Raw genomic sequence first — 9,690 nt, 5'->3', positions numbered from 1 at the left:
TTATCTGAAAATTAATGTGACTAGAAACTATCAGCTTTGGCTAGATCTTATCAATCTACCTCATTACATAGTTATCTGAAAAATAGTACTAGCAGAGAAGGGGAGACTGAAAGCAAAGACATTCACTAGAAATAATAATGAAAGCGATATTAACTTTTCAGGATTATCAAAATTACAATTAGCACTTTAGAATGTGAAACCAAATTATGATAGGGAACAACATAAAAACAGTTACAATGAAATCATGTCCCTATGGAACTCAGATCTCACCTAAGATCAATGTATCGATGTATTTACCACATGCTAAAAAAATTGTAGGTATATAATTACATCATACTAAAGAGAACACAACAGAAATTTACAAAATCAGTGACCATACATCATGGCTAGACATGGACAAGACATTGTGGAAATACAAAATAATCATTAGATGTTTATAAATATACACCAGGTGAGCAAAGCAATTAACTTTATAATATCAAGAAGTAAAATACCTTGCCAGAAACTCTACAGTACTACTGGCAAATGAGAAGAAAAGAACACAAAAAGTGAAAAGAGAATAATAACTGATGAAACTCTGAGAGTTGGGAAATTAATACCTTCTCATATATACAGTAAGCAAGAATCAGTCACCAGGGAAAAAAAGAAAATCTATCCTCTCCAACTTGGATCTCAATTCTACCCATTTTCAGACTACCACAGTAAAAGACTTCAGGAGCAGACATATTCTAAAAGCAAGTATATAGTAAACATGGAATAACTCTGCATATAAGCAAATCCAAGCAAGGATGGGGAGAAGTAGGGGGCAGGTTTTAGAAGGAAGGGATGTGAAAAGAGAAGAAAATGGTTGAGTTCTTTTTGTTCAGAATTAAAGCTTTTAAAATGTGAGGACTCTTTCTGAACTTACCCAGAAAATCATTACTAAACATTAGCTTTGCTGTAACATACAAAGGTTTCACTCAGTATTAAACAGCTCCATTGCACTGTACAAGCAACACTGAAGATACCTCCGTAAAATTAAAATCTTCAACTTGCACATTAGGGTGCAGTAAGTAAATGACAATTCAAAAGACATTGTGACAAAGGTAGTATTTAGTTGTTATCTGTAGATATTTAAGGTGAGAGATTTGCTTTCTTTTATTGTTATTGTATATTTTTAATGTATATGGAGATAACACCAACCTTTCCAAATGGGATACAACAGAGGTGTTGTTAACAATTTGTTTCAACCTCAGGAAAGCTATTTCTATAGACAGATTTTCAGAAAAGGAGTGGCTTTTTTGGGTAAGATCGTAAAGAGTCCCACACAAGGAACAACCTGAAGGACAGTGAATAATGCATCTGTGTGAGAAAATGAGGCATGGGCTGACATTACTATCAAACAGCAACAGGCAAGGATATTGTATTAAAATAGATGCAAAATTCCTCACAAGCCAAAAGTACACACTCTTGAACATTATATAGAAGGTACTACTGGGTTACAGGCAGTTTTACAACTCTGCTTTTACTCCACTCAGTACAAGAACAGCAATATGCTATTCAACAGCAGAAGCTTCCACTGGGTTACTGTATTAACATACCTGCACAGTGAGACTACCTTATAAAAAGCCTATCAAGCAGAGTTGAAGGTACCTTTCAGCAATGAGAACAATGCAGAGGAAAAAATGAAAGCTTCATTAAAAGAAAAAGAATGTTATGTCTCAAGAACAGCTGGTCGAGTAGAGAAAATCAGATAAAGATGTCAGGAGAAGGTCAAGGCCAGGTTGAAAAGCAATTGTTAAGATGAAAGACATGAAGTGGAACCTTCCGGCATTTAAAAAAGCAATGATCTAGCCAGGACATACATGCTGGAAACGTGATCTTTAACTGGAAAAAGAGCAAAGAAATTTGCTACCACACTGAAAAATAAAATAAAAAAAAATCACCTATGCTGGTTATTGTGAGGCAAAACCCAGAATGGATATGCAACCTTTCAATGATATGTACCACATGCAAACTGTTTCCTCTGAATTTCCCTACAGTCAACTTGCTTTGATTACAGCAACTAGGAGCAAACAAGTTCTAAAATCCTCTATTTAATATATTTAAATACCCAAACCACAACCAGAAGTCAGTATCAAAAAGCAGTATCAGTGGACAAAAATGGTAACTTAAAAATAATGCCATGCACCCCAAAAAGAGAACATCGTATCACTAAGAATATCTATTCTAAATACTGAGCACAGGCATGGACTAGAAAAGCACTTATAATAGCAAAATAAGCAAACTAAGAGGGAGCTGCAGCTGGTTCTCCAATTACTAGGTATTGTTTAAAAATGCATATTCAAATGAAAATCCCCCAGAACATTTGTACTCTCAAAGATAACTTACACAGTAGTTGAAATATCCATATTTTAAAGTACCAAATTTAAGTAGCTGCAAATAAATACTTTCAACAAGAAGAAGGACGCAAAATGAAGAAAACCAGAACAGAGGCAAGTGTTAACACAGTATCTTCTACAGTTAATTTCTAAGGACTATAAAACTAATATCTCAAGTTTTCTCTTCTCAAAGTCCAAGCACTCAGTTTGATGCCAGAACAGCTCTGTTACCAGCCTGTGTTAACTGCCCTTGAGTGAATATTTGCTTAGAGTGAGTATGAACTCCCTGAATTACTAGTGTTAATAATATTAACACTCAGGAAGACTTGCACAATCAACTGCAGGGGAAAACATGATTAAGTACAACTCTGTGCTGGTGAGGAACATATTAAAAGCACAGAAATTCTTATATGTGTACACAGCCACCCCACTACAGGGTGATTTTTTTTTAATTACAGTTCCTATTTTTATCTTGCCTATATGCTTAACATAGTTGAAGCTAAAAGAACTACTAACAGACAGAAAATCAAGAAGTGAAGAGTAAAACACTAGTAAAGCTGTATGTAAATACGATGGTCAGCAATGTTTCACAGCAACATTTTAGGAAATACCTGAGTAGATAAACAGCCCTTTCAATATCATTGAGTTCTTCATCAACTGTCAATCTTTCTATTTCTTCTGGTGTCTGTCAAGTGTGAAATAGAGATATGAGTTTACAATGCCTTACTATTTCACTGTTTTAGTCTTAAAACAACCCCTTTCTCCACACACACACACACACAAGGAAAGCTTCATGAGTAATTTGACTTTATTAATGAAACCTCTAGCCAACATTTCAAATTTAATTAAATAAATCTTTTACCAAGAAAAGATGGAATGTCAGAGAAGTATAGTCTCAAGTCAGATACTATAACTATTAAACAAGTGGCATGTAATTTAATCTAAAGACCCACGTTAGTCTATTTGTTCCCATTTTATTATTCTTACACCGAAACATTAAATCCCTGCTATATAGAATTCGAGATTGTTTATTCTAAAATGACTGACAACGTTTCTGGTGCTGTAAAAAAACCCCACCCTGCCTATTCACGTATTTGTGCATAATTAAAACAGACACAATTTAAAATGGATTTTAAAGCATCGCTCTTTTTCGAGGTATATACCTTCAGGCTCCTGCGTACTGGCCGCTCTATAATAGTTAATTCCTGCAGGTCTTCTATGTATCCAAAAAGACTGCTATGACTAAAATCCATTCTGGAGAAGATTACTGGGCGCACGTAACAACTAAAGCCTTCGGTATCCGACGCCGTCGCCGAGCCTCACATCGCGCCGAGGGCGGCAGGAGCGAAGCCGCGGGGCGCTCCCGGCTGGGCGCGCACACTGCGGCAGCGCCCGCCGGCCGCCCCCCCGCCCGGCCCGGCCCGGCCCGGCCCAGCCCAGCCTCCCGCCGCCAAACTTTCTGCGCTCCGCCCGGGCGGGCAAGCGGCGGGGCCGGCGTCCGCAGCCCCGAGAGCCCGCTGCAGCCGCCGGTGCCTCAGCGGGAGGGAGTTTCGAGTCAAGTTTGCCCTGGTCGCTGGCCACCCCCGTCCGCAGCGAGGGCTCGGGTACAGCGGTGCCCCCGGGCGCCAGAAGTGCAGGACGGAGTGTTCGGCGGCGGGCTCGATCCTCACCGGCGGGGCTGGGAGGGCAGGGCGGGGCAGGGCGCGGAACGGAGCGGAACGGAACGGAACAGCCCGGCCGCGGTGCGCGGGTGCCGCCTCTCCGCCCGCCCCGGGAGGAGGGAATGTCGCTGTGGTGCAGTGACGCTCCCCGCCCCCGTCCCGCGGCGCAGCTCCCCGGCTCCCTCCCCGGGAGAACGCCACAGCCCCCGGCCGGGGCAGCGCCGGCCCCGCCGTGCCGGTCTCCGCGGCAACGCGGCGCTACCGCGGCCTCCGCGGGGCCCGGCCGGGCAGGGCAGGGCAGCGCCGGGCGCGGCCCCCTCAGGGCCCGGCCCCGAGCGGGGCTGCCCGGCTGCGGTCCCCAGCCTGCGGCGGACACCGCGGGGCGCTCCGGCCGCGGTTGCAGCCTGGGGCTTCCCCTCGCACGGCTGCGGCACCACCTCCGCTGCTCCTGCACCCTTCCCCTGTGGAGCTCCGCTGGGACCCCCTCTCCCACCCGTGTCGCCCGTCTCCAGCTGTGCCAAAGCAGAACTACACCGGAGAAACTGGTAACAAGTGCTGGTTTTAATGAAAAGCCCAAAGCAGGTTCCTCCTCCAATGAACTTTTATATTAATGTTTTAAAAAAAATTACTTCTTTGGCAGTAAACTGTGAAACTCTGACGAAGACATCACTTAGACTCTTCATAAATTCTTAATTCTTCACCTTTTGCATTCCCACCTTTTGCCGTGAGTACGAGAGGTGTGTAACCCAGGTTACAGCACAGATTTCCATATCGATACTTTTCCTGATACGCAGTTAGGCCTTGGATGCCTTTACCATTCTGGCTCACAAATGTAGATTGCCTTGGGTGTTGAAGGGAGAGTATTTTTTTCAAAATAAAAGTATGCTAATTACCTCTGATTCATATAAAAATAAGCATGGATAATCTTTAAAAACTCAGTAAGAGAACTTCTTTTGGGGTGGGTTAGTGATGCAAACTGCATGCAGAAGAACCATCACGCACAGTTAGACTCAGCTTTTCCTGACATAAGTAATTCAGTGGCCTTTGAAATGGTTACATGAACACAACAATCCTACTCAGACCAGGAATTAAAAAACCTGTAAATATTTCACAAGGGCTAATATGAGGGGATGTAATGTTTATCTTATCCGTGTGAAATGCCCATGTGACCGACTATGCTTTTTTGATAAAAGATTAAAAGTAATTCAAGAAATCCTAAAATTAATATTGCCCAGAATTTAATTAATTTTTATTCTATGACTGGCAAGTACCTCAGCTTTTACCTAGCAAAAACAAAACATTGTCTCCTATGTTTTACTTCTCTGTCTACCAGTTAGGCCAAATTGTGTGCTTGGATAAACCAGCAAAACATTAAAAAATTAAAGCATCTCAATTTCCAATGTACAACAGAAATATTAGCAGAAAAACATGATCCAATACACATATAAATAATTAAAGTGTTATGTAATAGAAAACTAAAACCATTTGGAATTTTACAGACATTATGATGAATTAAAATGAGAAATTTTTTTTAATATCTCCTTTGCAAACTCTATTTAACCAGGGAGCATCATTAGACAGCAAATACAATAAATAGCTGTAACTGAACCTAAGTCCTCTCAGAGTAGGTAAGGAACTAGCTCTATGAGAGGAAACAAAAAAAGAGTTTTAGACAATGTTCCCTCCTCAAACTTAGAATCTTGGCATGCAGGCTTCTCCCAATGGTATTGGGAAAACATACTGAAATCCCAAACACAGTTAGTTACGAGAATCCTTTTGCAAGCCTTTCACAGCCAATCTATGGTTATTTCACCCATCAAGTACTTCTCATGAATCTTAGAGATTTCTGAGATCAAAAGTATTTTCTTTTGCATGCCTTGAACTAGGAACTCCATGAGTTTCCAAACAAGGAATTCCAGAGTTCAGTTTTAAAGATTAAAAAATACAGAGTTAAAATATGCAATTAGGCTGATTTCTCATGTTATATTTTACATAAATTTTGTAAGCCACTAAGGATGAGAGTTTTTCATAAATGTGTAAACATTTAAAAAACAACTCTTCCTTACTGCCTTTAAAAAACTGTCCTTCTAACTCAGTCCAGGAAACACTGAGCAGACATGATTTCCATTAACTTTAAAATCTGTAGATATGTCAAAGAGATTTACAAATATCCTGGAAATGTGAACAGTAGAATAATTTAAAAAATACTATTTTTTCAATAAATATAGTACTGGACTAGGATAAAGAACACAGGAGGAATTAGATTAAATATAAACATATCTCATTCTGACCAATACATTTGACAGAGAAAATAAACCTTGTATATTTTCCAAAACCACATACATAAAATTAATCTCCTCTGGTAGTAAACCTGCAGGCAAGTGGTCTCTCGTTCTCATCTGTGATTAAAGTCACATATGACTTCGATTCTGCCGCTGCTTTCAGCTCCTCCCCTTTCCACTCTTCTCTCAAATAAAGCTCTACTCTCAGCCTCATTCTAACCTTGTCATAGCTATTGTATTAGAATCAAGAGCTATTTTATGCTGCTTTAGTGAAATCCAGAGAGAACTGGAATCTTCATTTTAACACAGGAGCTGTGTAACCTTGGAAAGACAGTATCGGGCTGATTTCAAATAATTTCTCCTTCCTGAGAAAAGTGCCACCCAAAAAAAAAAAAAAAAAAAAAAATAGATGGAAGGACTTTTTAGGACTTTTTACCTGAAGGATTCTTCAGGTGCTCTGGCTCTACCTAAGGTTTCTAGGGTGAAGTGATTTGTATGGTTGGACAGATTTCTCCTTTGCTACCCAGCAGTTAGGTGTCTGCCTTCTGGAAACTGCTTGAAAAAAGTTGTGTTTCTTACTATACCTGTTACACATACCAAAAGAATCTACCTGTAAATTAAACTGTTCACAGAGAAATTGAAAACTTGTGAGGTCTCAGAATATATTGCAACACCTGAATCAGCTGAAATATGAAGGAACTGGTTTGGGGAATACAGAAATACATGCCAAGAAATGCTTTCAGGCAAAACGTGTGTGCTCCTGATTAAGAGCCAGAATTTCTCAATAGCCAAACCAAAAAAGAAGGAAAAATTCAGCAAAGTATTTTTTTAATTATACTGGGGGGGGGAACCCCCCAAAAAATGAAATCATTCTTCATTTCTCATTTTCTCTAATTTAATAGTCCAAAGAAAAATAAATAAAAGTTAATAATGAAAACAATGTAGGTTATGTACTGTGTAATTACAGTTCTGCTAAGGACTCAGCACCTGAACTGTGCAGAAGTTCAATTCAGAATTCTGTTTGTTAACCACCACTGAGAAACAGCCAAAGCTGCAGCAGCTGTCACTCACCATTTCCAAATAAGTCACCTCTGGCTGGAATTGGTTTTTACAGTCCACCAGACTCTTAAAAAATGCAATTCTGATGTTCAGTCTAATGCCTTAGCCTTACAAAACAAGGTTGTTTTTATTTCATTTGTACTCCAAGCAAAAATGTAGCCAATGAACAGTGGTTCTTAAAAAAAAATCTGTGTCAAGGCGAACCTGTAACAAGATTAATATTAAAAAAAACATGCTCAAAAATATGAATCTACTTCAGAGCAATGCTTGGAATGTAGCACACACAAACCTGAGCAGGAAAAAAAAAATCATTTAGCGTATTTTCCAGTTTGTTGCTAAGAAACTGTTGCTTGATTTCAGTATTGTCACTTGCAGAAAAAATTTGATTGTTCTTTTGCCATTTCGGACATCTCATTTTAACAGATATCTAAATAAATGGGTTTAAAGTGAAAAGCATTGGATTGTGTTCAATGTGCTTTCATCTGTAGCCTGGTCTCCCATAGTCTTTCCTCTAACTTCATTCCCTCCAATAAAATCTAAAAAATTGAATCAATTATTTTATGAGAACACAGAAAAGATCCTTAAATTTATTTTTATGTAATATATAAAATCTGTAACATCACAGTCATTGTGCTCACCCTGTCTTTCTCTAAGAACTAATAATGTTCTCCTGCAGTGTCTAATCTGCTGTCCTCTGTCCAGAAGTAGTTAAAAAGCACACACAAAAAAGAACAGCAGGGAAAACAGAAAGTGTTGTTTTTCCTCAAATCTCCCAGCTATTTGTATGATTTTTTTTACCTGGCAGTAAGACCTAATACCCAACTACCTTACAAAGTTTAAATGAATGATTTTCTATTGTAAAAACTGGCTCTGCTGTCTTCATAAGAGTAAGCTGATGAGTCCAGTTCCTTGCTATGACAACCATGAACACTGTCTGTCATACTCATGTCATATATTATATTAAAACTAACAACTTTTTGCCTTCAAGTATTCTTTACTCATTAGTTGCCATAGACACGTAAGATTTCCTACTTAAAATTACTGTTGGCAAGTTTAGCAAGTTTCTTCTTTTACTAGTGTCCTTTATTTTATTTCTCCTTTCTTGGTATTTAAAGACTGCATTCATGTCTGTTCTAATCCTGGATTAAACAAGTTAAACTCACTCCTAAACCAGGCTCTTCATTCTCCTGGCCACCCTAGCAGTTCCCTTGGCATCTGCTGCAGTTTGATTTCACCTCTTTTGAATTAAGGTGATCAGAATATAGTATTTAAAATAAAAATATCTGGGAAATAATGCTTCTGGCAAAGAATGAATATTTGTATAGAGGTCAGTTTACCAAATATACTACACTGGCAGCTCCAAGTTAATCTTGTGGTCAATTACTGCTGTCATCCACAGTGACCTAAAATTAATTAAGTCCCATCCTAATGGTGTACATTCTCAGTATTAGCTTTGGCTGAACAGTGCTATACTTTGTATAATACAATTAATCAATTTATTCTGGTCATCAAGGTCCTTTCAATTAGTCTTGATATCATAATTCCTCTCTGCATTAATAACTGTATCATCAGCAAATTTAATATTGTATCACAGTTATTCATTAAATAAAAGTAGCCCACAAGAATTTAAGAAACACATGTGTATATATATATATATATATATATATATATATATATATAGCTGATAGGTTAATCTCTCAATATACACACCAATGTGCTCCCCCAAAAGAAATACGCGTTTCCCTTCCTCTTCAGCCAACTTCTTTCCCCTTGAAGTTCTGTCCTGTTTCTTTTTCCCCTATGAAGAATACTTTGAGGTTTTCCAGACAGATTACATGCACTTTATTTTTCTGCCCAGAAAACCAGTTACCCTCTTAAGGGACATGGCCTGATTTCCCATTTCCCCCTGGTTAACCAATATTGATTTTCATTTAATTTCCTGTTATCTTCATAACTTCCTTTAGCATTCTTCCCTTGAAAATACATTCTGAAGTATCTACTGCATCTGACTGCATTTGCAACCATTCCAAATGTTTCTCTTGTATTAAATGGAGTTGTCTTTGCTATTCTTCAATAACACAGAAGAATATTCACCTTGATAAATCCATACTCGAAAAAGTCTTTGCTAGTGTAACTAGAGTTAAATATGCTAGTACTCTTAAATCTCATGCTGAGAGATTATCTTGTTCTCCTGACTTTATGAACATATTCACTGAAGGAGGAGCATGATGTCTGACAAAAGGCATCACAGAGGTAGGCAAGAAATGCACTTGTGAAGCTGGAAAAACAAACAGAGAAAAAGTAAAAAAAGGCAGCATAGGCAAAGGG

The sequence above is a fragment of the Cinclus cinclus genome, chromosome 6 (genome assembly GCF_963662255.1).
Source record: "Cinclus cinclus chromosome 6, bCinCin1.1, whole genome shotgun sequence".
NCBI lineage: Eukaryota > Metazoa > Chordata > Aves > Passeriformes > Cinclidae > Cinclus > Cinclus cinclus.
Note: the sequence above shows the minus strand (reverse complement) of the source record.